Source organism: Canis lupus, chromosome 20, assembly GCF_011100685.1.
Source record: "Canis lupus familiaris isolate Mischka breed German Shepherd chromosome 20, alternate assembly UU_Cfam_GSD_1.0, whole genome shotgun sequence".
Classification (NCBI taxonomy): Eukaryota; Metazoa; Chordata; class Mammalia; order Carnivora; family Canidae; genus Canis; species Canis lupus.
The window spans coordinates 6,710,180-6,726,856 of record NC_049241.1 but is presented as its reverse complement, the minus strand read 5'-3'; the positions used below and the strand labels follow the sequence as shown (position 1 = coordinate 6,726,856).

At 40.3% G+C, this 16,677-nt stretch overlaps 1 pseudogene; it reads right to left on the bottom strand.

Annotated features, from left to right (window-relative positions):
- Positions 1 to 6,701: 6,701 nt before the first annotated feature.
- Positions 6,702 to 7,946, bottom strand: LOC100684637 (annotated as a pseudogene).
- Between the last annotated feature and the right edge of the window lie 8,731 nt (positions 7,947 to 16,677).

The window sequence follows — 16,677 nt, the reverse complement described above, 5'->3', positions numbered from 1 at the left end:
GGTTCCGTGGAGGCCCCTGGTGGCGGGAGGAGCGCACTGCAGGCTGGCCGCCTCGACCTGGGTGGGACTTGGGAGATCCGGCCGGGGAGAGTGTCATCTAATTGAACTGCTTTTCTTTTTTAAATAAAGATTTTATTTATTCCTTAGAGATTTTATATATTCATTAGAGACACACACAGAGAGGCAGAGACATAGGCAGAGGGAGAAGCAGGGAGCCTGATTCGGGACTTGAACCTAGGACCCCAGGGATCACGGCCTGAGCCAAAGGCCAACGCTCAACCACGGAGCCACCCACGTGCTCTTAACTGAACTGCTTTTGAGCCTTAAGAAGGCTTTTTTTTTTTTTTTTTTTAAGATTTTATTTATTTATTCATGAGAGAGAAGAGAGAGAGGCAGAAACACAGGCAGAGGGAGAAGCAGGCTCCATGCAGGGACCCCAATGTGGGACTCGATCCGGGGTCTCCAGGATCACACCCTGGGCTGCAGGCAGCGCTAAACTGCTGAGCCACCCGGGCTGCCCAAGAATGTTTTTGTTCTCAGCTCACACATTTCAGTACATGGCTATAACATCATGCATATGTACTGCCGAATACTTTTTAATGAGGTGAAATTCATGTAACTAAAATAAATGGTACACTCCATGTGTGATTCAGTGGCATTTAGTGCATTCGCAGTATCACACAACCATCATTTCTATCCACCTCCAAAATCAGAGATTTTGAAGGTTTGAGGAAAACACACGTAAAATTAAAATCATGTCCAATTCCACCATCCAGAGATTATCATTGTTAAGATTTGGCTGTGATTTTTTTCTGACAAAAGCTCTTTTCAAATCCAGTGATGGGTATGAAAGTGTTCCATGAATGGTAAGGGACTGCACCAGTGTTCTCTGATATTTGTATTTAATTCTAAGGGTGGAGAAGAGTCTTTGCCTTTGCCTCGGGGACTGGCTTCACAGAGAAGCATATCAAATGCAATTTCTGGAGGAAACAGGATGCCAGGTGAGACCTCACCTGTTTATGTATAACTGGAGAAACATCCAAAATCACAGGAGGTACTTTAACTTCCAGGACAGAGACTTTTCAAATACTCTTTTCTTCTTCCCTGTTGTACTCTACCTTTCTAAAAGCAGAAATAGTGGGATGCCTGGGTGGCTCAGCTGGTTAAGCAGCCCACGTTGGTTTTGTGCTCAGGACATGATCTCAGAGTCCTGAGATGGAGTGCTGTGTCAGCTCTGCGCTGGGTGTGGAGCCTGCTTCAGATTCTCTCTCTCCTTCTGCCCCTCACTCCTCCCTCCTTCTTTCTCCAAACAAACAAATGAACAAACAAAAAGCAGAAATAGCAATAGCTAATTTGGGTAATGCTGATGCCAGTCACATGCAGTTTTCCTTAAGTCCCCTCCACTACTGGGTAGGGGGAGGATATTGTCACCATTTTATCGATAAGGAAGCTGTTAGAGAGAAAAAGCAGTGTGCTTAGATCACATTAGCCTGTGGCAAAGGTGGAACTAAAACCCAGGGCTGAACATCAGCCTGGATTGAAATGGAGAAAAGAAGGAGCAGAGAGAGAAGTTAGGATGCCGTTACCATAGTTTCACCAAAACTAAAGATGCCTGGCCTGGGTGATAGAGGCAGGGAGGGGATTAATTCAACTTGAAAAAAGATTATGTGAAAAAAACAAAAACAAACAAAAAAAAAAAAAGAAAAGAAAAGAAAAAAGATTATGTGAATTCAAACTCTGAGTCCTGCACTGAGGTAAGTGCTGAGGATTTGAGATGTCTGGAACAGGGCTGATGCCTTGCAGGAGCTCAGAGTCTGTAAAGGACAAAGACAAGTAAACCTAGAACATAACATGCAGTAATGAAGCTGGGGCACCCCAGCACTCCATTGGACCACTGATAATGGAACGTTAATCAGCTTTGGGGGTGCAGGGAGAAACCAGAGAGGGTTTTACAATGATGGCATCTGAGCCAGGGCTTGAAGAATGGGTAGGAGTTTATCAGACAGAAGTTAGATGGAAGAAATTCTACTAAGAGAGAATTGATAGGGCATAGCGACAGTAATAATAGGTGGTATTTATTTATTTACACTTCCCAAGTGTTTTCTGTTTTAAAATATTTTTAACTCCAGTGTAGTTAACATACAGTGTTATACCAGTTTTAAGTATACGTTATAGTGATTAAATAGTTCCGTATATCACCCAGTGCTCATCAAGAAAAATCCCTTTTCCTTTTTTTAAAGATTTATTTATTTATTCATGAGAGACACAGAGAGGCAGAGACACAGGCAGAGGGAGAAGCAGGGAGCCCAACGCAGGACTAGATCCTGGAATTGCCCTGAGCCAAAGGCAGATGCCCAATGGCTGAGCCGCCCAGGCGTCCCTCATCAAGATGAATTTCCAAGCGCTTTCTATACTTACCTCTTTTCATCATTTCAAAGACCCTCATAGGCAGGTTCTCTAACATGAGGAAACGGAGGACCCAACAGGAGAGGCAAATTTCTCAAAGTCACACAGTTAGTAGAGTGGCAAAGTTGGGATTTGCACCTAAGACTCTGGCACTCCAAAGGCTAAGCTCTTTACCACCATGTTTTAGTGCCTTCTAAAATGGCTGGCCTGTGAGACAAGAGAAGAAAAAGGAAAATCAGCTGCTTCTACTCTGTCAGCTAAGGTTGAGGAACAGCAGCAAGAGTCAAAGGGACAACCCAGAAAGCAGAATAAGGACTATGTCTCAGTCTCCCTGTGTGAGCACAGTCATGTTGGTTCATTCTGATGGTTTAGTACCCTTGCCCAGATTGCCAGAATCTGAAAGATTCTGCAGAATTACATTAAACCCTTTCACCTAAATACAGTGAGTAAATCTCTACCAGCCATGTTTCTTTCATTCTCCCCTTGAGGAAATCCTTCAACTTTTGTTTTTTTACCCCCTCTCTTTGCAAAAGCAATTGATGCTCATAAAAATGTAAAGATTACAAAAATATTACACCATCCCCCAGAGATAGCCACTGGTAGTCTTTGGGACATATTCCTCCAGATATTTTTCTACATATATATTAACATCAAAGACATTTTAAAGTGGAATCATATAAGGGATACCATTTTGCAATGTGCCCTTTTCACTTAACATGTCAGGGACATCTTTCTGTGTCAACTATGTAGATCTATCTCATTTCATCTATTAGCAGCGAATTTTTCTAAAATATGGATATGCCATCATTTGTTTAAATATTTTCATATTTTTAAAAAAAATTTTTAAATTTTTATTTATTTATGATAGTCACAGAGAGAGAGAGAGAGGCAGAGACACAGGCAGAGGGAGAAGCAGCCTCCATGCACTGGGAGCCCGATGTGGGATTCGATCCCGGGTTTCCAGGATCGCGCCCTGGGCCGAAGGCAGGTGCCAAACCACTGCGCCACCCAGGGATCCCCTAAATATTTTCATATTAATTGGATAGATTATTTCCTTTTTTCATACATGCAAACAATGCTACAGTGAACCTCTTTATACATAGACTTTTGTGTACATGTGCAAATATTGCTATGGATTCCTAGAAGTGGAATTGCTGGGTCAAAGGGTCAGCACATTGCTAAAATTCCCTCCAAAAGATTGTACCAATTCACACTGCTACCCATGAGGTTCAGCCTTTTATATAAATAAAGATTCTGCAGTGTTTCTCCATTTTTCTCCCTTACAGATGTTCACAACTAATTATCAGTAATTTTCATTTTCAAATACTTTCCTTCTTGATAATGCAAAACCACCAGCTGGAAAGTTCCATCACATGCCTCTGTGCCTTTTGCCTCTCCCCAGAAAGAGGCAGAAGCAATAGCAGAGAACACATTTGTATTCTTCAGCAGAAATCTCCTTGCTTCTAGAAGTTCATCCGTTCCCTTTTAAATTACCATGGTTTGCTAAGTTAGAAGCTATTAAAAAGCCTTGGTGTTCTATTTAATAGCTTTAGGGTTCTGCTGGAACTCTCATACCAATGAAATACAAATGTTAGAGAGCCATTTAAACTACAGATAAATGCTACTTGATTTGAATGGGAGCCTCATTATTCTGATTTAGCCAGCTGCTGGCATTGTATCTTTAACAATGACCTTATCAGGTTGGGTTTCAGTAGGACAGTGCTCACCTATTCCATCTTTAAAAAAGCTCCATGATAGGGCACCTGGGTGGTTCAGTGAGTTATGAGCTGCCTTAGGCTCGGGTCATGGTCTCAGAGTCCTGGGATCGAGTCCTGTCCCACATCGGGTTCTCTGCTCAACAGGGAGTCTGCTCCTGCCCCTCCATCTGCTTGTGTTCTCTCTCCTTTCCTGTCAAATAAATAAAAATCTTTAAAAATAAAAGTCCTGTGAAATATCTATAACCTTTATGCCTTACTTTTTCATTTAATCAGTGTTTAAGTAAAAGACAAAATATTTCGGAAAAGAAAATCCAAACTCTGTGATTCTTATGATTAACCACATGTTCGATGTATCTGCTGACAAAGGTGAGAAAGAGGGGTTTTGATCTTTGTCAGAGAGTCATCCTGTCACATCTGTCCATTCTTAATTGATTTTTGATGTAGAATAACTGGACCAGACTAAGGACATCTTTCATTATCTTTAGTCTCTGATCAGGGGCCCTCAGGTACCACCTGAGCTTGAATCTGGCTCCAAGATTGGACAGCTGTGTGACCGTCGGCAAGACAACTGAGAAGCCTTCTGTGCCTTCTTTTCCACATCTGTAGAATGGCCATAGTAATAATACCAACCTTATAGAATTGTTGGGACAGTAAATGAAATGGTATCCAGGAAGTACATAGAATAATCCTGCCACAGAGTAAGCTCTCAAATATTCTTCCTCTCATTGAACTCTTAAGAGACAATATACAAGAGCAAGTAAGGAGCATCAGTAAACCTAACATCTTTATGGTATTTAGCATTTTACAAAAAGTGCTTTTCTGGACATTATTTAATTCTTAAAGCAAATCCTGGGAAATGAGTGGTTATTATTCCAATTTTACAGATGGGTAAACTGAAATGTAAAAAATGAAGTGACTTGCCTGAAGGCACAGGGCTAATGGCAGCCGCTGCTAATACAGTCTCCAAGTCTAATCCTTTCCCTTTTACACCATAAAAATAACATAAATCATTCATTTCCCCCAAGGAATTCATTCATTCATTCATTCATGTATTTTCTTATTGAAACCTTCCTCTTCTTTTAGTCCTAGCTCACATATCACCTCCTTCCAACTGGGAATAATTGTTCTTCCCTCTGTACCCACATAATCTTTGCTTATATCTCTCCAGCCCTTGTCTTAAATATCAGCTGTGTCCATTAAGAACAAGTATATAAGGCATAGGGACTCTCTGAGGCCAGGCACCATTTCTTTTTTGTCTTTCTACTCTTTTATGCCTAGCATAATGTCTGAAACAAAGTTTCTGAAATTGAGAATGTCATAGGCTGGTGATAAAACTAAACATATATACAAAGCAATTATAGTAAAATGCAGACAAGATCTATGCCACAGATGTGGTGAGACAGCCCTTCAGGGTTTCTGGGAAAGCTTCTTGTGGGGGAAGGTGATGATTGGATGAGGTCTTTAAAGATGACCAGCAGTTCACCAGACAAGAGTGATAACAGAGTAGTAGTGAAAATATTCCAGGGAGGGACACCTGGGTGGCTCAGTGGTTGAGCATCTGCATTTGGCTCAGTGTGTGATCTTGGGGTCCTGGGGTAGAGTGCTGCTTTGGACTCCCCTTGGAGAGCCTGCTTCTCCCTTTGCCTATGTCTCTGCCTCTTTGTGTGTCTCTCATGAATAAATAAATTTTAAAACAAAAACATTCTAGGGAGAAAGAACAGCTTCTACACTGCATCTGGGAATTCTCACTTTGGGAGGATATTGTGTTTTCCAATGGACTTCTGGAAGATCACAGACTCTAATGGTATCAAAGAAATGAATGACTAATAGTAGAAACAGAGGAAGGAAACAGAGCAGGTATCTCATATGAGAGGCAGTATAATACAGTGATCAAGAGTGAGGACTCTGGATCCACTCTGCCAGGTTTGAATACTTGGCTCAGCCACTTATTATCTGTATGACCTTGAGCAAGTGGCCTGTGCCTCAGTTTCCACATGTATAAAATGGGGGTAATAATAGTGCTTACCTCACAGGGTTGTCACAACAACCAAACTGGTTAGTATATATAAAGTGCTTAGAAAAATACCTGATATGTAGTAGGTATTTTTTAAAAAAAGATTTTATTTATTTATTCGTGAGAGACACAGAGAGAGACAGAGGCATAGGCAGAGGGAGAAGCAGGCTCCATGCAGGGAGCCCGATGCGGGACTTGATCCCCAGCCTCTGGGATCATGCCCTGAGCCAAAGGCAGACACTCAACCACTGAGCCGCCACCCAGGTGCCCCTGTAGTGGGTACACATATATATGTGTTTGTTATTATTATTAATTATTATAATTATTTAATGTCCTTGAAATTTAAGCAAGTCAGCAACTATCTACTTATCTCTTTGTAAAACTGGCCCTGAATTATGGGAAAAACTGAGTTGGCAAAGACCCCAGTTAGAGGAGAGAGAGTTAATTATTGTATCCCAAGTCCATCTTTTTTTTTTTTTTTCTCACTGTCTTTGATCAGGTCTTTATTTAAAATTAGGTGTCCAAAATGATTTGACTTTTATGGAATAAACAAATACAAGTTTTTAGGTAGAAGGCTTTTTCTCTTCTGTGGTGGGTTTCTTGTCAGCTGCTGGTTTCTTGGTAGCTGCAGCCTTTTTTCCTACCAAAGGTTTCTTTGGCTTTTTCACACCAAGAGCCTTCTTTCCTTTCTTCCCTACCATGGCCTGGAACCCCCTTCTCACCTGATTTGGCTTCAAAGGCTGCTGCCACCTTATCCATCTGGAGTTTGTGATTCTTGGCCTGGCGAAGAATGGTGTTCCGGCGCGTGGTCTTTGCATACAGGTTTAGCTTCTACATAATTCTTAGGTTCTTCAGTGGATTCTTCTTCAGGACTCTATGATGAATCTTCTTGCGTGGTGCTTGGAGGGATCTCTGGATCTCTGGGCTTTTCAAGATTCTGCTAAATTCTGTATTAAGCATCTTATGCATGGCAAGGTTGTAGTTACTCTTGAGGCAGGCAGCCTTACGCCAAGTGCCATACAGATTGTCTAACTTGTGGAAAGCACTTCCAGTCCAAATGCAGAAGTGTCCCACATGCCCACCAGGAGCAAGTTTCAGAATGTTTAGTTTGCTTACATTAAGTAAAATAATTCCAGGGATGTTTCTGAAGGCCTTGATGATACCATTGTCTTCATTGTGGATGATGCAGGGTCCCCTGCACTGGATATGACAACGGTTTCTCATTTTGCCCTTGTCAGCTCTCATTCGCTGAGAGGCATAGACCTTTTTGATATCATTCCAGGCTTTAAGTTTCTTAAGAAGCAAAACAGCCTCCTTGGTCTTCTTGTAGCCTTCAACTTTATCTTCAACCACCAAAGGAAGTTCAGGAACTTCTTCAACATGATGACCTTTAGACATGACTAGTGCTGGTAAGGCTGAGGCAGCCAGGGCACAGCAGATGGCATATTGCTTTTGTGTTGTGTTCACTCTGCGGTGCCAACAGCGCCAGGTTTTGGTTGGTGCAAATATGCGGCCTCCATGACACATATTTCCAAGAGCACTCTGGCCAGAACAGTGAGTCCCACCCCTCGAACTCTGGGAATTCGAGTCACAGCTCTGCCAGTACCCCAAGACTCAGCACTGGTTTGATGACTTGCTAATTCACTGACAGCATATGGCTGTCTGTTGTTTTTGTGCAAGTTGGTGTGAACAAAGTTCACGATATCGGGTTGAATGGGAGCCTTAAACACAGCAGGCAAAGTAACATTTTTGCCAGATGATTCCCCCTTTTCGGAGTATACAGATATCAATGGATGAGCACACGCCATCGTGGGGAGAGGAGAGGAGAGGGCCCAAGTCCATTTTAGCCACTAAAGTCTGTAATCAGGATTTGGGATAGAGCAACATGTCCCAAAATGGGCTTTCATTGAATTATTACTATTTGGAATTATTTGGGAAAAAATTTCATGATCAACTAAGTTAAGGAAACTGTATTAAATAGAGGCAAATAGATTTCTTTACTGTGGGATTTCCCAGAGTATTAATAGATTAATATGCATTGTGAATCACTCAAAGAAAAACAGAACATGCAGCACTTTCTAGTTTCCCAAACCATGTTTTCCTCTTCCCTCTCTCTCCTTCTCTCCCCCTCCCTCTTTCAAAATCTTTTGGGATTAATATTTCATGGCATCGGTTTGGGAAACATTGGTACCAAGCACTCCTTTGCTGTCAGATAATCATCTCAAGGTCCCAAACCAATCAAGACTTATTTATGCAGACCTCTTTTGCCTGCAGGAACAAGAGGATGCCATAACCTAAGAGATACATTAAGGAGAAACATGAATAACTGTTATAATTTGTGGTTATAAAATCCCAAGAATATCTATGCCTTTGTCTGAGGCTGTCTTTGTTCAGACTCCAAGCTGACAAAATTCTAGGAATGATCTTCCTATTTAGAATGACATTTTCCGGGGATCCCTGGGTGGCGCAGCGGTTTGGCACCTGCCTTTGGCCCAGGGCGCGATCCTGGAGACCCGGGATCGAATCCCACTCATGCTCCTGGTGCATGGAGCCTGCTTCTCCCTCTGCCTGTGTCTCTGCCTCTCTCTCTCACTGTGTGCCTATCATAAAAAAAAAAAAAAAAAAAAAATTAAAAAAAAAATTTAGAATGACATTTTCCAAATCTCCAGGGTCTGAGCATGTGACCCTTTGCCTGGCATCTTACTAATTTGGGCATCATCTGGGCCTTTTCATGGAGAGAAATGATTGAAGAAGTACTACGGCTGGTGCCCACACTTCTTTATTAGTACTTCCATGCTGAAACACCAAAGCCATATGGAGAAAGTTCTCTTATTAGGATGTTATTTCTTTCCTATAACTTTATCTTAAAAATTATCATGACTTTTTGTTGATTCATAGCTCTGTGAATTTGAACACATGTATAGATTTATGTAAACAAATCAGGATATAGAACAGTTCCCTCACCCCAAAACCATCTTTTTGTGTGCTTATTCAGCACCATCTGTATATCTATTTTGGTGAGGTATCTGTTCAAATCTTTTGCTTATTTTATTGTAGTTTTTGAATTGTTTGTTTTCTTGCTGCTAACTTTTGAAAGTCCTTTGTACATTCTGGATACGAGTTCTTTGTCAGATATGTGATTTGCAAATACTTTCTTATACTTTGTGGCTAATCTTTTTATTTTCCTGACAATGTCTGTCACAAAGCAAAAGTTTTGCTTTTCATTCAGTTCAATTTGTCAATAGGGAAAAAATTTTCTTTTAAAGATCATGCTTTTGGTGTCATGTGTAAGAACTCCGCCTAACCCTTGGCCACAAAGCTTTTTTCTCCCATGCTTCCTTCTCAGAGCTTTATAATTTTAGGTTTTACAATTAGATCTATGATCTATTTTGAATTAATTTCTCTATTAGTTGGGCAGTTTAAATAAAGATTTATTTTCTTACATAGAGATATATAATTTGTCCAGCACCAGCTGTTAGAAAGACCATTTTTTCTCCCCCTTCCTTTTTTCTTGTTTTTTTTATTATTTTTCTTTTTTTTTTAAAGGATTTTATTTATTTATTTCATGAGAGACACACACAGAGAGAGAGAGAGAGAGAGGCAGAGACACAGGCAGAGGGAGAAGCAGGCTCCACGCAGGGAGCCTGACGTGGGACTCAATCTCTGGACTCCAGGATCATGCACTGGGCTGAGGGCGGCGCTAAACCGCTGAGCCACCCGGGCTGCCCCCCCTCCTTTTTAAAAAGATTTATTTACTTATTAATGAGAGACAGAGAGAAAGAGAGAGAGAGAGAGAGAGAGAGAGAGGCAGAGACGCAGGCAGAAGGAGAAGCAGGCTCCATGCAGGGATCCTGATGCAGGACTCAATCCCGGGACTCCAGGACCATGCCATGGGCTGAAGGCAGGCGCTAAACCACCGAGCTACCCAGGGATCCCCCATTTTTTCTCCCTTAAATTGCCTTTTCACTTTTGTGAAAAATCAATTGGTTATTTTTTATGTGGTGTATTTCTAGACTCTCTTCTGTTCCATTAATCTATATGTCTGTTCCTCCTTACTACTGCATTGTCTTGCTTAATTGAGATTTATAATGCCTTAAAATTGGGTAATGTTATTCCTTCAATTCTATTATTTTTTTCCCCAAAATTGCTTTGTGTTCTAGTTCTTTTGCCTTTCCTTATATTTTAGCACCAGCTTATCTATATTTGCAAAAATTCCACTGGGATTTGTATTGGATTATGTTAAATCTGTAGATATATATGGGAAAAAAATGACTTCTTCACTAGGTTATAGCTTCCAATCCATGAACATGGTATATCAGTTTCTCCAATTATCCAGGTTTCTTTCATAGTTTCCTTATTTTATCACTTTAAATATTTTCTGACCTTTGGCCAGAAAGCTGGAAATTTATCTATTCTGCTCTGCTGCTCACTTCCAATGAGTACACCTACATGTGGGATCAAGAAAGAGAAAAATAAGCAGGTTTGCCCCACCTTTTTAGGACCACATCTCTTCTGATCAGAAACTCTCAGAGTTTCAGGTTCCTGTAAGTCTCTATTGCCACAACTATCACTGCCATTGCCACACAACCTAGTGCACAGAAGCTGAGAAAAGGAAAGAAGAAAAAGAAGAAAACATCAGGCAACACCCTTATGTTGCTCCTACTGCCATAACTAGAAGACTTCTCCCTGTCCATATGAATGTTTTCTTCCAGGTTGGGGCTGTGTTGAGTCCAAGCTGGAAGACATTGGAGTAAAAACTGAAGTGGCAAACTCTCTTTCAGTTTAATTGGAATTCTAGTCTTTTTTTCCTAATTTGTATTTATTTTTCAGAGACCTCAAATATCTGCTTGAAGCATCATGTTTAGGCCTTATAGTTGCATTCAGTGGATCACAGACAATAGAATGAGCTTATTCCATCATACCCAGAACAAAAGCTCCTTTGATATTATTTAAATAATAAAACTTAGGATCTAAGAGATTAAGGAAACATTTTTAAGGTTACATAGAAAGTGATGAATCTGGGATTGGGACCACATTTGAAATCTCCGTGAGTATGATCTATACAAATAGTCTACATGTTACATATTTTTTTTAAAAATTTTATTTATTTATTTATTTTTTTACTTTACATGTTTTAAAAGTCAGGTTTATTGAGGTACAATTCAATTACAGTTAAATCACCTTTTATTTTATTTATTTATTTTTAAAGATTTTATTTATTTATTCATTCATGAGAAACACACACAGAGAGAGAGAGAGGCAGAGACACAGGCAGAGGGAGAAGCAGGCTTCATACAGGGAGCCCGATGTGGGACTTGATCCCAGAACCTCAAGATCACAACCTGGGCTGAAGGTGGCGCTAAACCACTGAGCCACCTGGGCTGCCCTAAAATCACCTTTAAATAGTGTTACGAGTTCAATGAGTTTTGACAAATATATAGTTATGTAACCACCAGTATAACCAATCTATTAAATATTTTCATCACTCCAAAAGGTTCACCATTCTCCTTTCTAGCTAATTTCTTATCTGTATCTCTAACTTTTGTCAACTACTGAAATGTTTCTATCTTTATAGTTTCATCTTTTTGAAAATGTTATAATGGACTCATACAGAACACAGGCTTTTGTCTCTTGCTTCTTTCATTTAGCATTAATATTTTTGAGATTCATCCACAGTGTGCGTGTGTGTGTGTGTGTGTGTGAGAGAGAGAGAGAGAGAGAGAGAGAAAGAGAGAGAGGCAGAGACACAGGCAGAGATAGAGAGAGACAGAGAATGAAGGAGAGAATTTTTTTCTTTTTTTAATTGCCAAGTAGTATTCTGTTGTATGGCTAGACCACAGTTTGTTTATCCATTCACCTGCTGATGGAATTGGACTAATTTGTTCTAGTTTTAGAAAATTATGAATAAAGTCTATATTCTTTTATAAAAAGAATAAATTTTATTTATTTGAAACAGAGAGAAAGAGAGAGAGAGATAGAGCAAGCACAAGCAAGGGGGAGGGATAGAGGGAGAGGGAGAGGGAGAAGCAGACTCCTGGCTGAGCAGGGAGCCAGATGCAGGACGCCAACCCAGAACCCTGGGATCATGACCTGAGCCAAAGGCAGACACTTAACCGACCTAGCCTCCCAGGCGCCCCTAACGTCTATATTCTTGATCACTATACAATGTGTCCTAGAATAACATAGTTAGATTTGAAAGGAATCTTCAAGATGGAATGGCTTATTAACCCCAGTAATCTTAATGACTAGTTCCATTTACATACTATGTAAATGGAACAGACCCTGTTCCACAGACCCTGTGCTAGGCATTTTATACACTCACATTGTTTCTTTGTTTACAATGTTTAGATAACTTCCCAACCTTCTCACCATGAAGGACCCATATTTGTGAGTTCCTGGTGATGTATTTATTCAACATAATGAGTGTATGTGTGCATTTATATGTCTGTGCCAAGCACTGGCTGGACCCTGGGAAACAGGGAAAAACAGAGAAAAGAAAAGACATAGTCTCTACCTCAAAGTCTACAATCTGCTGTGACTATATCCTATGTACTCTATCTTTTGAAATAATTTCTATCACACAAACTGCATCATTAATTAAGTGTAACTCATTCCTTCATCTGTAGAACACTTGGGGTAAGAGTAAGGTCATAGGATTAGCAAACAAAATATTTCTGTTCCCACTCTTATGCTTTGAGAGGTGTATTCATTTGGATGCTTTCTGTTACATGAAACAATCTGGCTTCAAAGTAGCTTTAAATAAATTCAGAGGTAAAGTAGGCTTATTGCAGCATTCACAGTACTCCAAATGTGGAAACAACTGATGTGCTTGTTAATGGGTGAATGGATAAAGAAGATGTGGTGAATATATATAATGAAACATTATTCATTCATGAGAAAGGAGATCCTGCGATGTGTGACAACATGGATGGATCTTGAGGACATTATGCTAAGTGAGAAAAGCCAGAGAAGACAAATACTGTATGATGTCACTTGTATGTGGAGTATAAGAAGCCAAACTTGTAAAAACAGAATGAAATGGTGATTGCCGGGGATCCCTGGGTGGCGCAGCGGTTTAGCGCCTGCCTTTGGCCCAGGGTGCGATCCTGGAGACCCGGGATCGAATCCCACATCGGGCTCCCGGTGCATGGAGCCTGCTTCTGTCTCTGCCTCTTTCTCTCTCTGTGACTATCATACATAAATAAATAAAAATTAAAAAAAAAAAGAAATGGTGGTTGCCAGGGACTGAGGGGTGGAGGATTAAGAGCAGTGTTGCTCTTAAGTGTACAAATTGCAGCTAATAGTAATTAAGTCCTAGAAGATTTAATGCACAGTATAGTGAATATAGACAACAGCTTTATATTACAATCACCAAACTTGCTAAGAAATGAGATATTAACTATTCTAATCACAAGGAAGAAATGGTAATTATGTGACATAATAGAGATGCTAACTATCACTACAGTGGCAATCGTATTACATGTATAAATGTATCAAACCAACATGCTGCACACCTTAAATTTAAACAATGCTATGTTAATTATATTTCAATTAAAAAATAATCTGCTACTGAGAAGGAGAGAAGGGACAATAAGAATGGACAGTAGGTTGATGTGATGGAAATAATCTATGTTTACCACACTTCTTCCTTCCTGGCACCTGGAAAAACTATGTTTCTCAGTTAGATTGGAGTCCTGTGATTGAGATCTGGCCAATCACAGGAGGAGGCAGATGAAGTGATGTGTACCTCTTCCAGGCATCACTCTTTAAAAACATCTCATGCACCTTCCTATAATCCTTTTCTTCCCTGTAGTTAAGTTGGCATACTTGTGATAAGGGTGAAGGCTATCTAAACTACCCTGGACTGATATGTGAGCAAGAACTAAACTTTTATGGAGTTAAACTCCTGGGGGGTTATTTAGTACTATAGAATAGCAGAAGTAATCCTGGTAGATTAGTAGGGCAATGGTTTTTAAAGTGTGGTCCTCAGGGGCACCTGAGTGTCTGCCTTCGGCTCAGGTCATGATCTTAGGGCCCTGAGATGGAGCCTCCGCATTGGGCTCCCACTTAGCAGGGAGTCTGCTTGTCTCTCTCCCTCTCCCTCTGATCCTCCCCCTGTTTGTGCTTTCTCTGTCTCTTTCACAAATACACACATACATATATTCATACATAAAGTCTTAAAAAAAAAAGTGTGGTCTTCAAACCAGCAGCTTGGGCATTACCTAGGATCTTGTTAGCTGCTAATTTTTCTGGTTCCCTATCCCAGGCCTATTGAAAAAAAATATTTGGGTGGGGGGCAGGACCTAGCACCCTGTGGTTTAACAAGCCCTCCAGGTGATTCTGTGGCATTCTACTGTTTGAGAACTCTTAATTTAGGGAATTAAAGGTGTCAGAAATTGCTCTCTGGTCTTCTCAGTTGCCTTGTAGCAGGTGCCATGTTCTTCCTCTCCTCCCCCAGCTGCTGAGCTTGATTTCAGTTGTCATAGAACCTGAAGACACTACTGCTTCAGCTGTGATGACATGTTTATCTGCCATAAGTACCTGTGCCCATTCTGGTATGACATCCTTCTCTTCTCCAGATGTAGGTGTAGTGGCCCAAGCTCAAACTACTGTGCCCTTTGCTGGCTCTGAAGTACTTCTCCAGTTGGCTTCCATGGTGACAGTCCCCTCCCCTGCACCAGTAGCTCTGTTACATAAGCAGCTTAAACCCATTCCTCCATCTTCTGTAAAAATTATAACTAATATCCTGTGAAGCCTGATGTTTTTTTATTGCTCTGGACAGGCTTTTGGAAGGTAAAAGAATAATTTTATTTGGAAACATTGAAAGTAACCAGAGGATCTTTTAAATTACATTTGAAGTCCACAGGGGTCCTAAGACTCTGAGCTAGAAGTACGACTGATCTAATCCTACTCACCTCATTTTAAGATGAAGCCATGAGGTTCAAGGAGGTGCATGGGCCACCCCAGTGCCTCTAAATTAAGTACCAATATCTTTTTTTTGTACCAATATCTTTAACGATGTTTGACATTTAACGATCAACATGCTATCTTTTTTTAAAAGATTTTTATTTACTTATGAGAGAAAGAGAGAGAGAGGGAGGGAGAGAGAGGCAGAGAGGGAGAAACAGGCTCCATGCAGAAAGCCAGATGTGGGACTCGATCCCGGGTCTCCAGGATCACACCCTGGGCTGAAGGCGGTGCTAAACCGCTGGGCCACTGGGGCAGCCCAATATGCTTTTTATTTTTTATTTTATTTTTTAAAAAGATTTATTTATTTATGAGAGAGAGAGAGAGAGAGAGAGAGAGAGAGAGGCAGAGACACAGGAGGAGGGAGAAGCAGGCTCCATGCCAGGAGCCCAGCATGGGACTCGATCCCGGGACTCCAGGATCACGCCCTGGGACATGCTATCTTTAAAAACATAATGGTATGTTTAGGTAACTGTAAACATTCTTTCTTTTAATACTGATAAGATACACATAACATAAAATTTATCAGGTGAACCATTTTTAAGTGTACAGTTCAGCAGCATAAAGTATATTCACATTGTTGTGCAACCATCACCAGCACTCATCAGCAGAAGGTTTCATCATTCCAAATTGAAACTGTACCTGTTAAACACTCACCCTCCATTCCTTCCTCCTCCAGCCCCTGAAAACCACCATCTAATTTTCCCTCTCTATGAACTGGACTACTCTAGGTACCTTGCATAAGTTGAATTATATAGTGTTTGTCCTTCTGTGACTGATTTACTTCACTTAGCATAATGTCCAAGTTTAATCCATATGGTAGCATGTGTTAGAATTTCTTTCATTTTCAAGGCTAAATAATATTACATTGTATGTATAGACCACACTTTGTCTATCCATTCATCTGTCAATGGACACTTGTGTTGCTTCCTTTCATTGTTTGGCTCCTGGGAATAATGCTGCTGTGAACATAGGTATACAAATATCTGTTCAAGTCCCTGCTTTCAATTATCTTGGGAACATACCAAAAAGTAGAGTTGCTGAATCATGTAGTAATTCTATTGAATTTTTTGAGGAATTGCCATACTTAGTATCTGTCTTTTTGAGTACAGTAGGTGTGAAGCGGAATCTCATTGTGGTTTTCATTTGCATTTCCATGATGAGAAAGGGTTTCACATTTTACCCAAGGTTTTTCTTCTAAGAGTTTTATAATTTAAGCTCCTGTATGTCTTTGATTCATTTTGGGTTAATTTTTGTATATGATGAAGTAAGGTTCCAACTTCATTCTTTTGCACGTGGATATCCATTGTTCCAGCACCATTTGTTGAAAGATATGTTTGTTCTTCCCTGAATTATCCTAGCACCTTTGTAAAAAACCAATTGATCATAGATGTAGGGGTTTATTTCTGGGTACTTTTATTCCATTGATCTATATGTCTATCCTTAGGCTAGTACCCCACTGTCTTGATTTCTATAGTTTTGTTTATTCTGGATCCCTTGAATTCTACATAAATTTTAGGATCAACTTTTTAATTTCTGCTAAGAATCTGGGTTAGATTTTTTTTTTTTGAG